Source organism: Polyergus mexicanus, unplaced genomic scaffold, assembly GCF_030449975.1.
Source record: "Polyergus mexicanus isolate NDT 795.1 unplaced genomic scaffold, iyPolMexi1.0 SCAF_13, whole genome shotgun sequence".
NCBI lineage: Eukaryota > Metazoa > Arthropoda > Insecta > Hymenoptera > Formicidae > Polyergus > Polyergus mexicanus.
This window is the reverse complement of record NW_027223333.1, coordinates 6,624,541-6,646,945: the sequence shown is the minus strand read 5'-3', so window position 1 is coordinate 6,646,945 and position 22,405 is coordinate 6,624,541. Positions and strand designations below refer to the sequence as shown.

Genomic DNA, 22,405 nt, shown 5'->3' with positions numbered 1-22,405 from the left:
ATATATCCTAATAATTTATACAAAATTGTACAGAGACTACTGTCTCTACTATCTGTGTAATTTTAAAGTTTTACAACTACAATATGTTATTTCCATAAGATGATAAATTTTTCAAACTTTAGTTAACTTGTAAGTGGGATATATCTACTTTTGTCTTCGCGTCCAACTCGGACCTTCAACAACACATTTGTTACACGTTATCATAGTATGACTTTGCATTCTCATGCAAGCTTTTGTACTAATGGTGAAGCTATGTGACGCTTTTACCAAACACTATAGAAGGTGTAAGCGACTTTTCTCTTCCATAAGAACATAAATAATATCTTTCATTTTTCATAATGAAACTTTTTTAAAAATTACATACATAATTTTATTACGGTCGGTATATTCGATAAAAGTCTATTGCGCGTTGACACTTTTTTTATTGATATGAAACAAATAATAGAGAGACGAATAATATTCAGAACGGAACAACCATTTGACAGAATAAAGTTTAGAATAAATATATAAAACAAATATATATAATGTTTTTTATCTAGATGGATGAAAAGAGTGCGTTTTTCACCATTTTAAATACTTTACAAATAATCGATCAGCTACATTTATTCTGACTTTTGTTCGTAGTACGTTTATTATTATTTTATGACCAAGTTTGCATCTTCACGGCTTATATGTTCAAGCTATATATCCACAACATTGCTTCGTACATAATTTATTTAAAGTCTGTTGCACACACTCCACGGAAGCTGCGGCGAATGCACGATGAATTAGATAGCCGATATTGCTTAGATTTAACTTTATATTTACGCTAGTAAAGATTATTATACATCTGCGTAATAAAATTATAACCGGGATAACAATACGGTATTATTATATTCAAGGATATGGGATACGTCGCGAATACCCACGGGATATTGTCGGAAGTATCGAAATATCTGAATCAGAAATGTTTTTGGAATATGCCAGATGATGTTACTTCACTATTGTAAGACTATACGCTGTAATCTCTCGGAATTCCTTCATGTCTGTAAAAAAAAAAAAGGGGGGGGGGCAGATTTATCGTATAAAAATGGGGAAAAATGTAGAGAGATCGGATTATTTTAATAGGAATAATATTATAATATATTATCTGTTATTATAATATATGTGAGTTAATAAGTATCTTATTTTCTAATAATGTAGGGAGATAATATTAATATCTGCAGTTTATAATACTTTTTTACATAAAAAATATTAAGTCGTAATGTCAATTTATGGCATTTAAATATGTCGTATTATAAAAGCTTTAGAATATCTTTAGAAGTTTTGATGAAGTGTTGGCATTTAATAGCGATTAATATTTGCGATGAAAGTTTTATCGTTTCATTTAAATTCATGCCGTTTCACCAATTTTCCAGCTGCATTATACCGATTCAACGATTACATTATCCTAGCGACTGCATTAGCCCGGAAAGAAAAGATCTCGATTCAGGCGGATTCCGCGCGGCGCGTTCCTCCCATGAATTATGATCGGAGCAAATGAGATTCACGCGCGATAAATGCAAAGTGCCAATATCCCGCGGAGCTCGAGGGAAGTTACATATATGGCGCGATAACAAAGTTACGTCTTGTTAAGATGCTACAGTGTTGGCGGTGCGATTGATGTGTTCTTGACGAAAACGAGCGGAAAGCAAGTTTTAAGGAAAGTCTAAATAAGTTGAAAAGTTAATGTGCATAGACAAAGTTATGCTGGATTGAAGAAAATACAGTATTAATCACAGCTTCCATCCCATCCCTAAACGAGAGAGATCTGATTATTAAATGGATCATACATATAACACTACATTGGCCGACATAAAGCACAGAGATACGCAATTCTTTCAGTGTATTTATATGCTCGCCGAGTATTTTAAGCATCTCAGGGAAATCTCTCTTACAAAGATGCTCAGTGAAGTTTTTTAAACGTTATACGTATAAAATATGCCCGTCAGCAATCAATATCCGATATTATTACAGCAAAGGTTGCATCGCTATCGTTGTCAAGTGTGAAAAGGTTAAAGGAGCACTTGATAACGTGTTGTGCCTTGCAGAAAAGTTTCTAACTGATTGTGGGAAAGAAAAAAGAATTTAATTCATTTGTTTCATTTAGCGAAATTCGCATCAGATGACGATTCACTTTATCGTCGCAATGTAAGCGATAACATAATATAGAGAATATAAGAAACGCTCTTTCCATGTCAATTTGATTCTTTCGAACGCAGTCCAAAATTAACATTTCGTGGCAACATAACATTTAATTTTGAAGGATTAAAATTAAAAATACAATTTTTTGAATTCTTCGAGTCTCTAACATAGAGGATATTTTTGAAATTAAAACATATTAATGAGAGATAATCTCATAAAAAATGTCACTTTGAGATTATTCTCAAAGTTTGAAAGTTTTTGTATATAAATGAGAGAATATACGTCTTTCTCATTTGAATGAAAGAGAAAAGACAAATTTTTCAAGAACCACTAGTTTATATGAAAGAAAATATCATCTAAATCAATCATTTCGCGACACTAGGATTCATAAATCTAAGGAATATGACATTCTAATATATATAAAAGCAATTAATCTATTATATGATCTATTGTACGCAAATAAGATAAATATAATTTGTGCGTTTGAATTTGAACGAGGAAAGTATTTTAGATTAATTAAATCTATATATCACCGTGCAATATCGCTACTTTATAGCGTTCATCTGTCCTTTGCTTAGGGTCAAACAAAAACGTCTAATCTATTTCTTCTATTAGTGTGGCGTATTCCACATTAATGAATGCCATCTATTTGAAACATAGGAGCCGAGGGTAAAGATCTAACACGACGCCATTAGCCAGCTCTTTAGCTTTTCCCGATTCAGATTCACGATCCTGTTCACGAACGTTAGTGACTGCTTTTTCTTCAATATCGGTAAATAATTCATACACGCAGACGTTCACGAAACTTTATCATCTTTCTGTCTATCAACGTGCTGTGGAAGCATGATACGCGAGGAAAAAGCAATATCATCCCTTCATCCCTCGTCTAAATTATGCGGACTTGTCTTACGAAGTACGTTCGCGGTAAACGCAATTTTCTATGATCGACAATGTTGTAATCCATACAGACACGCATAGTAACGTGCATCAAAGTCTTTAAAATATAAAGAGCAAAAAAGATATCTAATGTAAACTTATTAAATTGCGCGTGAAACGTGATATAAATATATAATTAAATTATGTAACAGTATATAGACTAATTCTTTATTTAATGCAATTAATTATATATATTTATTACATAGTTTAACAGCATAATCTTGATATCACATTTAGTAACAACTTAATGACTTACGCGTCTCTATGTGTTATCTGCTATCACATCTTGCTTTTGTTTATCTATAAACTATACAATAGATACAAGAGTTGTGTAAATTTATCTAATTATAATTCATTTGTATAGCTTATAACTAGTCTAATCTTAATCTAAACACGTAGCTAGCTGCTTACATTAATCCAGCTTTGACATGTTTGCTAGGACTCGTGTAAATTCCCCGTAGCATAGTTGCTTATACGTGCATATATTATCTCACTCCTTAACGGGCATTGCCCTAAGGTATTATAAAATTTCTCTCTCTCTCTCTCTCTCTCTTTCCTTGTCACATTTTTCTTAGTCATATTATGCGCAGTCACGCACATTAGAGATGTCATGCTAAAGTTACAAGTTTTTGAATATCTTCTGTTTAATGACTTTGTTTAATGACAGCGAAAATTTTGAGGCCGCGGTAAAAAATAGTCGCGTCGTAAACTTTTAACATTTCTCGCCGGCACTATTTTAAACTTGACTAAAATATCGATTCACGAGATTTATTCGTATAAGGCGGACGATAAAAATCGAGCAAAGTGAGATTATACTACATCATTGCGACTACGCGACAAGCAATATCGAAAATAAGAAACAGGCTAAGAAACAGGATAAAATCATTCGAATTATTGCTCGCATAATATAAGGAATTTTTTAAAAATACTTACAGGTTCTTTGAAATTATGAAGATGCAGAAATATAATGTATGCAGAAGATACCAGAATTATATGAAAGCGTAGAAAAATTCGCGTAAAAAGGGACTGTCTCCAAGTTTTTTTAAGCTTCTAAAAATTTAATAAAAACAAGCTAAAATACATAAGGCAACTATAATTATGTGCGGTCAGCTATATGCCGGCTTTTACTACTGAAATTTTTAGCAGCACTCCGAGAAGTAACTTGGAAAGGAAAAATTTCCACAATACACATTAATTTTACATATTCGGCTGGATATATATGCTTCTGTAATAAATAAATGTTCTCAAATAGTAAGTGGGTTAATCGTGGGAAATTTTACGGCCCAATCACTCTGCTTTGATTTCATTACATTTATATTTTTTAGTTACGTGATAAAGCCAATCGTTCTTGCATTTTTTAAATGCTGGTATTAATACTGCAAGAGATTGAGAATTAAATGCGCTAATAGATTGTGCAATTCTCATAATTTCTGTTGCGAGCGCGATGAAGAAGTATACATATTAGAAAGCATGTACGGTATATATATATATAACAGAAATGTTAAAGGCACATAGTGCAAAAAAAAAAAAAAAAAAAAAAAAAAAAAGTTTGAACATCTATAAAGATAATGGCGAAAGTTCACTTTACTCAAAGTTTTTTTTTTTTAAAGTTTGACATATTTTAAGAACATTCTTTGAAAATGAGCGATTACATATATCTCTATGCAATATGAACTGCTGCGCGTATTAATATTTTCTTAATGAAATTTTAGAGTGTGTAACAAGTTTTAAAACTAGAAAGAAAAATTTTCGCGCGTATGCATATTTGTACAAATCTTTTTTGTTATTTTAATACAAGCAATAAATCTCTATATATATTATTTAGTAATGTACAAACACAATCTGCACAATTCGTTGTGTACATTACCTGCAAGTGGCATAATACATGCATATTTACATATAAGCATACATATTTAATTTATTTTTGCGTTGATCTCTGCTTGTGTGTGATTTATAATACATCTCTTGCAAATATGAGCTGCAAATCTTAAATAATGCATATTGAGTGTTACATTATTATATTTATTTATATGACGGCGAATCGAGTTAAGAATGGTTAGAAGGAGAATATTAGCTGTTACTCGCGAAAAGCCGAAGATTAATCTCGCTGTTGACGACACGGTGTAATGGAGTCAACGCAGGGCGCATGACGAAAAGGGAGAGGATAAAAAAAAAACGAGATCAGCGTATCGGGTAGTGGAGTCGAACTCTCGGATTAACGAGCGTCGTCGTTGTCTTTGCGGATGCAAAGATAATACGCGCTGATCAAAGCTCCTCTCTGCTGTGCACGCAGTTGACAGATATGAAATGGATCCGCGTGTTTTTAATCAAGCGGCACGAAAAACATACCCGAGCGACGACGATGTTCTACTTCTCGCGTCGCGCATCGCGTGAATCGCTTATTACTTTAGATCCCTCTTGGGTCACGTTAAACGCGTTAAAGTTAGGCTTGGTACTTTCCCGGAGACATGACGCTTGCTGTGCTTCGCGCGCGACTAAAAGTTAGTTAAATATCTCGGCAGGGAAATCGCATGAGTCGTGAAAAACTTGCCAATATGTAACCGGAACACAGTTTTATCGCGTTTTTAGCGCAGCGAACTCGCGTGCAAGGGTCTTACAATTCTTGCATCCTCCTTATGGCGCAACCGTGAAACCGTGTCTTATAGGATAAATCCTAATTGACTCTGAGAAAGTTTCCTCGAACTTAATATTCCCAACCCTAATATCTTCAAGTTAACATTTCCTTCCAAACAGCTCTTTCATATTCTTTGACGTCACGCGAGACAAGTGCTTCGAATATTTAATACAATTGTTATTTAATTTCCGTTTTTAATAATCAGTTTGTGTTTCGAGATAAATTTTTCACTTAACATTCTTCTCAGAAAGTCCATAATATAATTGTACAATGAAAGGCTATTTGAATACATTTTATTCATGTTTCTTTATCACTTGATAAAATTCGATTTTTTTTTTCTCGGTGTTAAAATTGGGTCCACTTTATATGAAGCGCTTTTTAACATCGAAACAGGTGTTGAGAAAACGTCATGCTGTTTTAAAGCATAAAGTGGAGGAAATACGTTGCGCTCGCTAAGACTGTACCCGTGTAAAACAGTACGAGTTGTGTGTTCACAAACAACGCGCGAACGGGGAAAGTAAAGAAGTAGGGTGCAATGCATTTTCACTACAGCCTGGCGTTGTTGCAGTCTTGGCTTGCGGCCTTCGTGAATTTTTACATAAAAAAGGAAAAAATACATGCAACGGATATACGATGCGATTCTTAATAAAGATTATATACATTGAATGATACCATCCAGTAGGATTCATGCCAAACGCAATGGATATTGCAATTTCAGGTATACCATAAAATATAATAAATACAAATGATAAGCCGAGTTTTCTCCGGAAATATTTCTGCATTTGTATGCAGAAAATCGCAGAGACATTATATCTTGGCAATCATATATTCTACTAAAAAAATTTAAAGCGTATTTTTTTCTCAATAAAAAAAAAACATGATAAATCATTTTTTCCATAATTTAAAAATTTCAAACTTGGAAAATTTAATGTAAAATTGTAAATGTGCAAGGTGTTGAAACTTTTAACATACAGATTTTTTGCATTTACAATATGTAAACTAGGGCAGAACTCGAAATATAAAGACGAAATATTTCATGCATATGCTTTCCATAAATGTAAAGGTGTAAAAGAAGCGTTATGCACACGTATTTAAATGTGGAAATAAAATGAGAAGGTATAGTAAATGAAAATGGATGTATATCTGAGATGAATGCGTGCATGTTCTTTGTATCTCTTTGGAATGAATGTGCTAGGAAGCGCATTTTTCCGGTCTTGCAAGAACAACATAATCAAGTTTCAGCGTATCCCAATTTAAGCGATCATCCTTGCTTATCTTAATAACACGAGTAAACATCGTATAAAGGTCATTTGCATATCAGAAAGAACGTAGACGAAGGAAGAAGGAAGAGATATAAAAGTATGAGTAATGTTTGCGACGCGCCACATTGTTTTACGTTCTCGATGTGCAATTTACGAACGATCGGGAATAAAGAACGTACCGTTTTTCTTTATTATTATTATTCCTAGTGTTAAATTTCTGATAGGAGAGATGCACATTTTGAGGTGAGTCGACCCAAAATCTTGGCGTGAAAGAGAGATGCAAAGAGATCGAATCGCACGGCGCACGATTACATACGTGCATTATGACATGGCATGAGTGACGACAACACCGGCCGATAACACGCGATATTATCCCGAGTCGCGTAATACGTACGTACGCATCAGGTAGATATATCTTTACGGTGAGCGAAATCTAGGATTTCGCGATTATAAGTCGTAGGTGCACGTAGCGACATAACGAGGGGGATAAATCGACTCGCTTGTCGCAACCCCGTCTATTTCGCTGACATTTCGCTGCGAAAGCAATACGATTCTATAGCAGATGTCCCTGAACGCGCCGACATTGTTGGAAGCATGAATATTTTACGGAATTATTTGAATAAAAATTCTAAAATGAGATATTACAAAGAGAGAATCGCAAACGTAGAATATTTGAATGAAAATGATAAAATATGATATGATAAAATGAAGTTTAGAAATGATAAAAAAAAAAGAGGAAAATGGTGTATGAGTCGATAGAATAAAATTATTAATTTACGTTGCCTCTCCACAATTTCTTTAATATTTTATTTTATAATTATCATCCATTTATTCTGCAATAGCAATTCCGTTATATAATTAGCCAATATTTCGAATATTTTTATTTGCATTTCTTCTGCATCGCTAGATATTATATTATATATTTATTATTCAAAAAAAAGGGAAAGTGTTCCCTCAAAAATTTATCAAAAACGAATTTAAGAGAAAAAAAATTTTTTCTTCGATATTATTTTCTCTTAATTAAATTTTACATATGCAAAAATATTCGCGTATTCGGAATATTTTGATTAATTTACGTCATTTCTTTTTCAAATCTATAACGTAATATTTATTCAACGTATTTTTCATTCAATATTGATCGTCAAAACATAGAAACTTATTCAAAATTGAAATTTTTGGAATTAAAAAGAATAATTTGTATGATATGCTTTTTATATAAGTTTTTTTTTTATTATACGTAAATTAATATTGATATTTAATCGAAATAAAAATTGATTGTTTAACGTTGAAATAATTGGCTTACGTAGATTATTTTTCAGTTTATTGATTTTCTGCAAGCTTAATTAACGCTGCTGCCAGCGCTGAAAGCACCATCGAGAAGCACATTAATCTTTAACCTTCCATTAACATGCAAGGCAATTTTATTGCGATTCGTGAATAGCCCTTTGAATTAATTAACGAAAGGATTCAGTAGTGCAGCGCATGGTGATGGAACAGACGCGTACTATTAAGGAAATGCGCACGGAAGGCGCGTGAGGGAAATTACTCTGATAAGAGAGAAGGGAAGAGGGAGGAGAACAACAGAACTGTATTGTATCATTCTCCTGGGATTACGTAAACAAGCACGAGCCAACACGCGTATTCGAATTGGACACACCCATCTTACTCTATGGCGTTTTAGCCGAAATTTCGGACTCTGCGTGTATCACGTACGTATGTATGCGCGAGCAAATAAGGTGCCCGCAGAGAGCGCTGCCAAATTTACGGTTCTATAATTTCGAATATCTATATATCCGCGAATGTGCACTGTAGTCGTGCAAAAGGCATCGAAATCCAGCTGCACCGATGCCAGGAAGGAATATTTATCCAATCGTTAAGAATTAATCATTAATCCGTGTATGCCAAAGTCTTTAGACATATTCTCAAACAAGTTTTGACACAAAGTTTCTTAATTTACGACACAAATTTAATTCACGTTTGACAAGCTATCGAGGTATAATTAAAGTTTTGTCTCTTCCTTATTTTTCTTCGTAATATTTACACTGAAAGACACAAAGAGGAAACAAAACTTTGATTGCAACTTTATGTCTCAGATTAGATGTACATTGCAAGTTACCAACTTTGCAATACGAAATCACACACACTTTATCCTGAAACTTCAATGTTCGACCCCTTACACATATGTCATTCGAATAGCTCGATGAAGTCCTTTATCCAATATAGTATAGCGACAGACGTTCAGCGTAAAATCGTTTCCATTGTCGTAAAATGGAACTCGGTCTGTATAATGAACGACCTAACATCGCGCTGTCATTATCGGCACGTTGTCTGCGGCGAAACGATGAGATTTCGGAATAATGGGGGACGGCAAAGTCCCATGACCCGAACAATACCGGTGCCACTTGTTACGCGCAATGCGATAGAAATTGTTTCCTCGACGCCGCCGTCGTAGGTTCACACGACTATCGCGCCACGATCGATATTGCACGCTTATTCTCGTGCAATCGTCCAAAGATAGGTCGAAAAATCTAAAAGGAAGTTCCTGTCATGGTAATTGATGAACAATCGTTCGATCCCGGCATCGCATATTGACTATCCGAGCATCCTTGAAGCATACTCAGACTATTGGATAGCGATGAGAAATATATATCTTGTTGTGTTAATCTAAGCTTCTAAATTTGCCTCATTAACACAATAAGTAAATAATTGTAACTATATAAAAGGTTAAAAAAAAAATTCTTTATAAAAAAGCAATATTTTTTCTAAGATATAGGAAATTTTAAACATTTGATAGAATAATTATTTTTATATGATTACATGATTATATGATTTTACTATGATTATATTGCGCGTTCTCTGCCATTGTGGAATGCAAAATATGCAAAAGGACAAGTGGTAGGACACGATCGATGCGCATGGCGCAACAGTGATTTGAAAAATATATATGAGGACATCAAGCTCAAAGGGAAAAGGGAAGCTTGTTATGATCTTTGAGGATTAATATATCGTGCACTAGAAATGATATATTTGTAAGAAATTGTCTTTTGTCAAACAATCAATTTTGGTTAACAAATTATGTTACTGCATTTTTATCTTTTTATCTAATTTCTTTACTAGGTTTTATCGAAAAAAATATTACTGAATAATATATATATATAGTAAAATTTAGAAAAAATATATTTATATTTTACGTTATATATATATTTCATGTACTAAATATTTAAAAAATTGTAAATTTTAATTTAATTATATACATACGATAAGTTTTGCTCCATTAATGGAGAAAATATATATTTATATAAAGAATCTCCACGTTTACTTTACAAGACTATTACACACGCATAGTAATCTTAAATAACAAGCGAGAATATATAATTTAATCGCGATTCGAAGGTACTAACTAATTCATACTTTGCCTGTTGCAAAAAAAAATCATTGTAACCCGCAAACAAGCTTTCTTCGCCGTTGTTTCCAATTGTCATTGTTAAATCCATATAACGCCCGGACACCATTTTGCATCATGTTGCAAGATTTCAATAATTGCAACTACGCATGGAAACCTCATCGATGCTACAAAGTATTCTTGATGTCGCAACAGAGATTTTATTATAGACAAATGTCATGTTTTTGCGACTTATCTCACAAATGTAAATCATTAATGCATCGAGGATAAAAAAATTGAATGGATTTTTCGATATCGATCGTATATACATCGAGCGACTTCACGAAACACGATTATTTTAATTTCAAGAGTTTACATTCGGGTGAAAATATGCATAAGAAGAGAATGACAATTAACATCTAAATCAGCAATCTCTCGTTATGTTAATTAACTTTATGCAGAGAGATTATAGTATTTCAATTTTCAATAATAGAGAAATTGTACATCGTCACCAACAATCGTTTAATTGGATTGTTTAATCTGGTTAGTTCACGATAGTTTAACAGGTGTCCAACTTACGCGCGTCGTCTCTTCCGTGAACAAGCGGGCACCTTCGAATGCTGCCAAGCGCGCAAAAGGGAAAAATCTTCCACGGATAATACTCTTCGGACAAGTTGTAAGCAAAAGGTCGAAAAACTTGCGGCGAATTCGAGAAACGTCTTCACCGAATCCACCACCCGCGTATCTTTCACTTCACTTTTCTCGAGGAATGTGAAGGTGCTCCACTTGTTCACTGGTCTCTCTTGTATCCCAACTTCTTCGAGACTCTCGATGTCGTTCGCGTCCTTCACGTATCGGATTAACGAAACGAAAGGATCGAGAGAAAAATCGATCTCACTCGTGCATAATTCATGTACGATACGTGAATTACAATCCGACCGGTTTCACTGATCTCGCGATGACGACGAGAGTCGCACGTAAACGTTGTGGGTGACGATTGTGACGGGTCTCGGACTGACCTGGTTTCCGGAGAGAGGAGCCCCCTTCCTAGCTGACGAACGCGCGGGAACCGAGGCTCATGTCAAAGACAGTTAAGCGACGAACAGCGACCCGGTGGAGAACCGACTCTTTATCAATGGGACCTCGCGATCCTCTGGGCTTCTGCCGCGCTCTGTGGCGTCGCGCGTACCCCGAGCGACGTTCACACGACCGGTGGGAGTACAAGGGGGAGAGGGAGGAAACGACGCCGACGCCAACGTCGCGGCGCACCTGCGCGCCTTGATGGCAACGCGCGCTTAGCAAAATCCGGGCCCACCTTCAACCGACCGGGATACTCCGAGCTTCTGTCCCCAGCAGCCCTGCTCTGTTTCAACAACCTCGCTCTATCCTCATTGCATCTCAACGTCTTTACGGGCGACGATAAAGTCGACGACTGCCACCTGACGATTCTCTTGGCATCCAGCCAGCATCGATTTGAGCTTGTTGCAAGTTTTGAAGAGGTGTAAAATTCGGAAGGAATATAGCATGTGAAAATCGATTAGAGAATAACGGAAAGAGTAAATTGCGAGAAGCTTACGAAATTTTTTGTTGCGATAAATGAAAACGAGAAAAGGATTGTTTAAAATATTAGAAAGAGCCAAGAAAAAATAAAAGAACTTTTTGTTCGAAGCAAGTGGTACGAATGTAATGCTTGTGTGACTAATAACTTGAGGCAGGGCATTCAGCTCTGCTAATATCGCTATTGAGGCTACTTTTCCAATTAACGTATCACGTTGATACAGCTGGTGTAAAATGGTTTAACAATGTATTGTTTACCCAGTTGATATTCAACGACGTTGTAGTACCTGAGTTTGCTCTTTGCTTTAATATCGCGGTGAACGTAGCGTTGAATATATATGATCCTCTAACATTAACTTCGTCATCATAAAATAAATGCAGGAAATCGTAATTTCGCGGAAAGAGAACCTTTTACGTAACCGTAAAATCATTCCTGAAACTAGTAAAAAATCTGATCTTTTCGAAATGACATTTCACGAAATGAAACAAAAAAATGATAATTGAATGTACGAGATATATGTCTCTTTTTGTCTTATTTTATTTTAATGTTTAATGTGTTACTAAATCTCTGAATATAAAAGCTCGCGTAATTGCTCGCATAATTGTACACATCATACTATAAATATATTTGAAAATGAATAATGTAATATTTATTAAATCATGTTTGAATATTAAACATGTCGAATAAATTGACAAAATTTAAATATCTAATTAATCAATACTTAGCTTTGTGAATCAACGCTGTTGCATCAAAAGTAGCTATTAGATATCTAAGATGTCAATCTAGACACTAGTCTTAGTTAGATATAATTCTTATGAATTGAAATCGATAAAATCGCTGAATCTTTTATTCGGTTCGTTCCACTTCGGTTTGTTAAGAACTTCGCGTTAGCCCATATATAGAGCACGCTTTGTTTGCACGAGAGAAATCGATGAGGATTTATATCGCTCATACGAATTTAATTTAATCGTCTTCACAATACAATTGTGCAGACAAAATTATCTTACTGATTTATTCAATCAAGATAAATATATATATCTTATGTGAAATAATATAAAACATATATACACGTCTTATATGCAATACATATTCATACATATAAGTGTTCAATTATACACTGAATATTAAACAAAGAACTAGTTATACAGAATGACGGCCATATATACATATACTTATATATATATATAATGTATTACGTGACAAATGATAAACTGCATATTTCATTATTATTGGCAAACTTTTAAATCTTTGATGAAGATTTATAAATTTTGATTCGTATTATAAATCAAAAATTATAAAAATTATGAGACCGGCTCGCGTAAAAAGGACAGGTATCTATTCTGGAATCGTTTTAAATTTATTTGTAGATTAAGTAAGGTATAATTTTATTTATGCATCCATCTAAAAAAGATGGAGAAAGATTAAATTGACAAAAATACGCAGCATTCGGTTGTGTGTGAGAATATCTTAGTTATAAAAAGGTAATTCAGAGTACGCTGCCAACGTATCAAATGTGTCAAAGGGTGAACACTCTACATCCACGAGATAGCCGCGGTTAACCCATTAAATCGTAAATCTATCGGCATCATTAATGAGCAATGCGCGCATACACGCACGCACGCACATACGCATGCACGCACGCACATACGCATGCACGCACATACCATACCCGCGCGCACACACGCGTCAAGGAATCGCCGAGTGCGAAGAGGGTGAACAATGTGCGCCAGAAGCAACTGGGTCAATACTGCCGCTCCTGTCCTTCGTTTGCCTTCAACCACCTCGCTTCTTTTTACCTTATCATACTTGAGTACACGAAAAGAAACACGGATCGCTAACTATCGCGTCGACTATCGAGGGTGACAATGATACACACAGATTAAATGTCACTCATCGCAAACTTTTCTGGAACATTGCTCTGATGGATCCAGTTATAATTTATTATTAAAAGATATCGCGCTCTCCAAAGTAAGAATATATTACTGAAATAATTTCAAATATCTCGAACATAATATTATTTGTTATTTATAATAATATTGTTTGTCATAAAAAATTGATTATAACACGTAAAACGTTTTTTCATCACAACGAGATAGAAATGTATTGCAATTATGCACGATATACTTTGCTTTGATTTTTCATATTAATTATAAAGATATTATAATAAATGCATTATAACAAAAAGAAATTTAATAGACAAAAGTTACGTAAATGTCTGTGAAAAATATAAATCATTGGATGAACGCTTTTATATCTGAATATTTTTTAGATTAAAAATTTTATAATTTTTACTTTGAAATGTGGAAAGAAATTCTGAAAAATGTTTTAGAATATGAGAGGAATATAAAGATAGGTGTATAACCACATACATACATATACATACATAAGCAACACATGAAATTATAAATAAATTTCTGTTGCGAAATATAAATTGTCTAAAAAAGATCTTAAAACCTTCTTAATATATAGATTTTATAGAGAACTTACTGGGAAATTTATCTTAGACGCAAGTTCTTCGATAAATTTGAGAGAATCTCGTAAATTCTATGAGGATTTCGTTCGTGCAATTAAAATAATTGTAAGAGAGGCGCCGCGGCGTTAATTGCGAGAAGGAAATAGAGCAGCCGTAAAGTTTTACCTAATCATCTCCCGAAATCTCTGTGCCTCGAAATCCCAGTGAAGCTACAATAGTCGCCGAGAGGAAACCGCGGTACCTCCATCATGAACAGGATGTACGTAATACTCTTTCTCTGGGTGTGTAACCCAGGCGCCGTGACGATGAAAAACGGAAGAGTCGGTGGTTGCCGAGGGGGGCTGGAAAAAGGGTGGAGGCGCCGCCACTATTTCTCGGATAAAATTCAAGGAAGAGGAAGCGTAAGTGACTAGCCAAGCGAGACTTTTGTGTTATATTGTCTTTGGATTCTTAGCTACGCGAAGGAAACTGCAGTATTCCGCTTTCTATTCGGCACGTTTTGAAATTTGTTATTGTTCGCTGCGGATGGTATACGGGAAATGAATTTGATTCATTGAGAACGAGATGACCCCAAAACGCCGAAATCATCGACGGAAAATAAAAAAATTTTTTGCGAATGAAGTGATTAAATGCAGGAATGATTAGAGAAAAACTCGAAAATCTTTCTTCAAAAAATATTTTATAATAAAAATTATCTCTTCCTCTATCCATCGTATGTATTATTTGGATCACAATCGCAGTTTATAGAAGACTAAAAATCTAAAAAGTCTCAGCTACCATACATTATCTTCGCGCGTCTCTCATATATATATAAAATGTTTCCTCTATGCGTTGTGTGCGCTTTCATTCCAACGCCTTTCCTTCACTGTGTCTTGCTGTTCTTTTTCTAACTTTTTAGAGGCATGCTATTTGCATTTAAGTACTTATCCAACGGAAAGCAGGTAAATTCCGTTGCTGTTAATGCAGTATGAGAGGATTTCTTGAAAGCGACGAGTAATCTTTATCACTTTATCTATATCGTTTTTTTTTACTACAAACGGCTTACTTAAAGCTTCCATGAGAAATGTGAAGAAGCGTTCTTATAAGATAAATATTAGAAAAAAAGTAAATTCGAGTTATACACTTCTTAATTAATATCCCTAATTATAGTCATAAATTTAAAGCAAATTAAATTTTGTTTTTATTAATTTGTATATTTTTCCTTTAGTTTGGAAAGGATTTTAATATAGCAACGAGAAATCTAATTTTATACGATAGCATATTTTTACGATATTTTTCGACGGATTAAATATTGGTATTGAACATAAAATATATTGTTCACGCTTTATCCAGTGATATATGGAAATATATATCTGATATAACGTTCCTCGCTGAACTATTGTCGTTTGGAAGAGTATTTAATTTGATTTGTGTTTTGTAGTATTGTTGTATTTTATAATAATTTGATTTTGTTTTTAAAAAGAAAAAAAATTTACGACGGTTAAGTAATAACAATATGCTAATAAATATTAAATCTGTAAATAATAAATCTTTAATTTTTCAATATTTCTAAATGAAAAAGTTAATATACTTTTATAAACAAAGACTACCAGCTCCTTCACTTTTTCAGTCTCAATGCAAATGACAAACATGATGTATTTAATGCGAATAATTCGAATCTACTAAATTACGTGAATCTTTCGCAGTTTGCTTATCGAGAAATTGACTGAATTGAGGACGTGATAAAGAATCCGATCCATCTCGATGCTAAAGCGCTTACTGCATCGAGAGGGCGGACCCAGTTTTGAAACTTGATGCAACGTAGAGATGGCTGTAGCGAATTTCTTTAAGGTTCTTCTCGCGTGCAACACGAATATATACATATAAAGTATGTATATAAAGATATTAGATTCGTGTATAAAAAGTTGACACGGCAGCATACGAAGCCATCGCACGCCTCCGCGAGAAACGCGAGACGCACGTGAAATTCTTCTATTTCATATCCTTGTCATAATTCCGATAATTTGGTCGAATCAGCAAGTATAAAATTATACACAACTCATGATCGCGAAAAATACGGCGTCCCATTTTTTTATGGCTTGCGTTTCCGTTCAAGACACGCCGCTTCGTACTCTGGAAATAAATACATATCTCGCATTCCGCAAGATGCGAGACGCGATCGGTCGTGTCGTGGAAAACGGATGAACGTACTTCTTGACGCGGTGCTTATGTGATTTATTGTCGTATTCGAATCAGATATATTCAGTTGAATTGCACCGCAAGATGCTCTTGCGGTTCCGCAAATCTTGCGAGATACGCTCGCGCACCCCGGTAACTTGACTCTGATCGTTAAATAATTTCACGGTATTACGCGCGCGCTGGGAAAGTAAAATTACAGCGGCAGAAAATTACAACAGTGAAACGCGATAAATGCCGCAAAACGGGATCACGTGAAACCCCATCGGCGCCGAAAAACAAAGCGGATTTTCATATTAATTTGTCGAAAAGTGATCAATGAAAATACGGTTAACTGCGCTAATTACATCTGATGATTGAATCTCGTAATCAAGAGGAGGGGATCGAGAGAGAAATTGGTAATATATATATATATAAAGAAAATTCAATGAGACTTTTATTTTTCATGAATCAAGTTTCGTAATTATAATTAGTTTTATTAATCAAAGAAAAAAAAAATTGTGGCAACTATGAATAAGAATTGATATTTATCCAACTTTCTGATGGATTAAATGATTACTATGCTTATATGAAATTATCGGAGAATAGCATAAAAAAATTGAAAATATATTAATAAAACTAATTATAATTACGAAACTTGATTCATGAAAAATAAAAGTCTCATTGAATTTTCTTTTATTTGCGGTGAAATGATAATAGTCAAAAAATTGAGGTTTTTAGGAGAACTCTTTTTACAATCTATTCTTTTTAGAGAATTGCATGCCGTAATGCACCTGATAGCTTATATATCTCACTCTTTACATCTTGAACTTTTAATGCAATAAAAGAAAAATTTCCCAACTCGAGAGTTAAGGTTCGTTTTATAAAAACTTTGGCAAGTATCCCGTTAGAAGAGATATTTGTTACGCTTTCATCTCATGATTAGGTGAAGATGAAACATCCGAAAATGACACAATGTACATAATAGCGATGGGGCAATTATGAATTATCAAAATTAAGATATGAATAATGTTTCTTAATCTTTAAAACGTAGAATTACGCGATAAAAGTGCAGCTTACCATCTTTAGACATTAATGTTATTTTTAATTGTTATATCTTTACAGCTAAAAAAAAAACTGATTTTATGATGATGATCACGACAGGTCACAATGATAGCGAAGTTTTTTATCGACATCGTTGATGGCTAAAGACAGTAGATCACAAAGAAGGAGACTCAAGGTTACTTTAATATTGCATATTCCAGATCAATAAGAATAACACATCTGTTAACTTGTCATGTGTCACTCGCATATATTCTCTACATATCGTATAGGTCACAAATGGAAGTATACATTGATAATTTATATGTAACATTTTTCTGTCTTTCAGAGAATATTTATATATGTATTCATCATAAAAGCTATTTAAAAAATCTTGATCGTCTCTAAGTCAGAAATTAGCGTCGAGCGATTAACAACTAAATAAGTATCTGATATTTAAGCGAATTAAAAACGAGTTGAATGAAAGTGTCCGTGACATGAAAACCAACTTGAACGTTAATCTTTTCGTATAGATAAACAATATTAAGATTCTCCTAAATATCGACAAGACACGCTAACCGCTGACATTTATTGGGTATTCAACATGCAGCAGGCGAGGCTATGACACGCGATTCTCGAGTACAAAACGGCCTCTCGGTCCGATCAGAATTAAGATTTACAGTTCTTGATCTCCGAGTTTCGCGTTTTAAAGCGGTCGATACAAGCAGCCACCGTTGTTAAACGATCCCCTGAGAAATGAAGTGTTTATCTCTCTCTCTCTCTCCCTCATATATATTGAGATAATTTACAAAACCTATTAATGGGATATAATTATTCTTTGAGATAAAGAAATCTCATGTTTCTAAATATTGATGCTTTTATTATTTTTTTAAATATAAATCACGTTTTATTCTGAATAAAAATGTGTAAAATATTCTTTAAATGTGGAATTATAAGTTATCTTATTTAAGTTTCTGTGAGGAATTCGAAAATGGTTTAATACTTATTTTTATTTTAATAAAACAAGCAATTTTCTCGACAAATTTGTCAAATTTGGTACTTTTTTTTTTTTTTTTTTTAATGTAATGCATTTAACGCAACATAATATCGAGCGAATATGTGTAACGCGACTTTTTTCTTAAATTATGGAAATTTAAATTTAGGATGCAAGAATGGTCTCAGATATCGAAGTAAATCACGAATTCTTTACGATCGTCCGAGAAATAAATCTTTGTTATTCGGAGAAGTCTTTTGAAGCAAGCTTATCTCTTTTTCTCGTAACTCCGTTTTCGCTTCTACTTACATACTCCTTGCGTATACACACCCGTAGATATAGGAAAATTTTAGAAGTTTTCCGGAAGATTTTGAAGTTGCGAAGTGTCATGAACAGTAAAGTGCTCGAACGAGAAGGAAATGCGATACATGAAGAATTTGATCTGCACGAGTTTGAAAATGCTTGAGAAAGAAATTTGTTTCAGTATCTAAATTATATATACATCATGACATGTTTTCAGGAATATATTCTGTATAAGAACGAGACCGGGTAATTCCCGTAATTTCTTATTTCTCTCGCGATTATGTTTTAAATGGATCATTTTGAATAATGAAAGTTTCTAAGTTCCTAACTTCTATAACGTAACATATATAATATTGTTTCATCGTGAAAAGGAAAAGCGCATCTCAGGGCAAAGATAATTGCAATCCTAATGAAAATACTTTTGTACAACAGACTTTGTTGAAAATAATCTTTAAAGCGTTTTCAGCGAAATAACAAACCTTATAATATTAAACAGACTGCTTCAGTACTGCCAGCCAACAGGATAATATATAAAATCTTTTTTTAAGGTATATGACTTTTTTCAATCATAATTTCTAAAAAATTTAGACTGTATTTAAAGTTATAATATTCTAAAAAATTATGAGAAACGTCGCGAACGCATAAAGCAGATTTGTAACAGTTGCTAGTGTCGTGCTGTGAGAATTTATTCGTGGTAATCTTTTAAGTGCACTTTAGTCTGTTCTACACTTCTGCATCTTAAAATACTGTACTACTCATAAGCATGAAATGTGGTTGAATATTTCAGGACAAACTTAGAAGCTCATATTACGCTATTGTAATACTTATAGAAATAAGATTTTTTTCTAGAATATTTTAGAATGAAAAGTTGATTAGAGAGAGAAAGAAAGAGATATTTTTATCCGCGATATTCTATTTATATATATATATATAAATATTTTTTAATTTATAAATATTTGTTATGTACCAATCCGTAATTAGTAATTATTTTGTTCACAATTATTTAATCATAAAATATAATTCCGCAGTTTTGATCGGCAATGAATTTTTCTCATAAAAAAAATAGTGGAAATAAACTGAAAATAATAATAAAGACAAAGAGGAAATCAAAATGTTTTGTTGCGTTCTTTATTAATTGTATATTAAGGATAAAAAGATATCTCATTTAGTTCCAACACAAAATGTGCTTAAGGGTTGACATTCTTCCTATTGTAAAGATTTACATTTTCTTAGAACGAAAGTCTTAACTGCGTTCCTCGTACCGTTGAAGTTACTTGAAACAGAAGTGCGTACATATAAAGGGTGTCGTCATAGCAACACGTTACGGACTTGCGCCCTAAAGTAATATCACGTTGCTAAAGGTTCTTAAGCTTTGCGTTTTACTACTGTGTGGTATCGGTGTGAGAATGCCGGTCTCGTGTTCAATGAATAGGTCATCCGAAACCAACGAGGCATAGGGCTATGCTTCAACGTAACACCTGTGTATCTCGCTAGTGCACCAGTAATTGCTCGATACAACTATGTTACACACGAAATCTGTCCGGAACTTCTATCGTAGCCACATAAATATTTAAACGAGAAGTAAAAGCCAATCCATTTAGAGTTTGCGTGAATATACAAACAATTTAAAACATTCTATTTAAATTACTTCTAAAGTATATTTGTTTCTGTTTAATTTTATATACAGGGTGTCTCACAACCTCCGTACAATACTTTAATAATGTATTCTAGAGATAAAACAGAATCAAAAATTCTAATACAAAAATTTTGAGGCTGCAATAGTTTTTGAGTTATAAGCGATCAAAGTTTGCCAATGATATCGCGTAGAGCTTCGCGCTCAGATTCGTAACTACACATACACGCGTACTGATCTCTGTCATCTGTCTGTTATTGATTTTACGAATCAGATAACATTGAATTTTACTGCACAGCTGATTTTATTGTTTCTTATGTATATAAATATTATGTACGATGGTCAGCTGATATTAATGAACTATAAATGTTGTACGTAAAATATTTAATTTTTTCTTAAATAATAATTTAAATTGTTGATCAATTATTATATTTAAATAGAAATATAAACTTAATATTTTCATACATTTAAGAAATGAAGTTTATTTTTGTTATGATCGCGCGAAGAAATTTTATGGAAATCAATTTATTTATTTTATCTGTCAGTAATAACAGATGACAGATCTACGCAATATTATTGACGAACTTTGATCACTTATAACTCAAAAACTATTGTAGCCTCGATACTTTTGTATTAAGATTTTTTATTCCATTTCGCTTCTAGAATACGCTATTAAAATATTGTACCGAGATTAGGTAAGACACCCCGTATATGTACAAGTATTTTATAATCAGAATTTAAAATTAAAATCTTGCTATCTGTTTTAATTAATTTTCGCTTACCATACATAATTAATTGAAGATGGTCTATTTATTAAAACTTTTGGAATCGAAATTATATTTCGCATGTATAGATTTTGCACATTTTATTTATAATTATAAACTCGTGATGATTTGTGTAACATAAAGAGTAACTATTTTTTTGATTGACAAAATTTGGAGAAACAATCCGAGAAATGCATTTACATAGATATAATTGAATCATTGATGCTATATATATTACGTGATTTTGTCAGTTTCCTATCTCGACTTCGTCAATTTCTTCGCGATTAAAGATATAGACAATTGTTGATATGATATTATGATATTTAAAGAGCACAAGTTTAATTACAAAATATGCAATAATATGTATATTTTTATTAGTAGGAAATAATTATCATAAGAATGCCTTCGCGATTGAAGGCAAAAAAATTTGATAAATTTCTTATGTAATCAACGAAGTACCGTATCATATTAACGAATATGAAACCGTAATCAGGAATTCTTGTTACTTTAAGAAAGAAATCACTGAAAATCGCACAATTTTGCTGGTCGATCGCAGTGAAATCTGTATAAGAATTGATTAGCTCGAGTAACTTACATTCATGAAGAAAGGAAGAATCGAAGTCGAGCACTTTTCTGGGATCTGTATGATAAATATCGGATCTGATCAGCACAGAAAATGCAAGTCGAGAGCGAAGAAAATCAAAGGTGGGATGTAGCTTTGCTATTCTTTCGCAATACGAATTCTGTATCACGCGATAACGTCGTGATATTTTTTGCTCCGATTTCCGATAGCTAAACTTAACGTACAGATTATATCGAATATAGAATACGAAAAGCACTAGCTGTCTACGGTGGCCTCACCGAGAATAATACAATAGCAAACTGCTATTTTCCTTCTCACTCATATTAAATTTATTTTATATAAATTTATTTATAAAATAGAAGACAAAAATAATTATTATTTCTGAAATCTAACGTAATCATACGACATTGACCAAAAGCGTGGATAGTTAATTTCGAATTGTTACAAATAAAATGTCATAAATCAAGCGTTACAGTGAGATTTTGTGAATTAATTTATAATAAATAATAAAATGTTATTATTCA

The 22,405-nt window shown here is 33.3% G+C and overlaps 2 protein-coding genes across 6 annotated transcripts in view; one reads left to right on the top strand and one right to left on the bottom strand.

Moving 5' to 3' along the window:
* LOC138938726 (leucine-rich repeats and immunoglobulin-like domains protein 2) overlaps positions 1-11,560 on the bottom strand; it is an 89,122-nt gene extending 77,562 nt beyond the window's left edge. For 2 of the 3 annotated variants that reach the window (XM_070305933.1, XM_070305934.1), the window contains exon 1: positions 10,958-11,379. The gene's annotated coding sequence lies outside the window, so the exon portion shown is untranslated. The other variant, XM_070305932.1, reaches the window with a different exon arrangement.
* The window catches only part of LOC138938725 (pre-piRNA 3'-exonuclease trimmer), a 120,799-nt gene that overhangs the window by 55,600 nt on the left and 42,794 nt on the right, over positions 1-22,405 (top strand). The window lies entirely within an intron of this gene.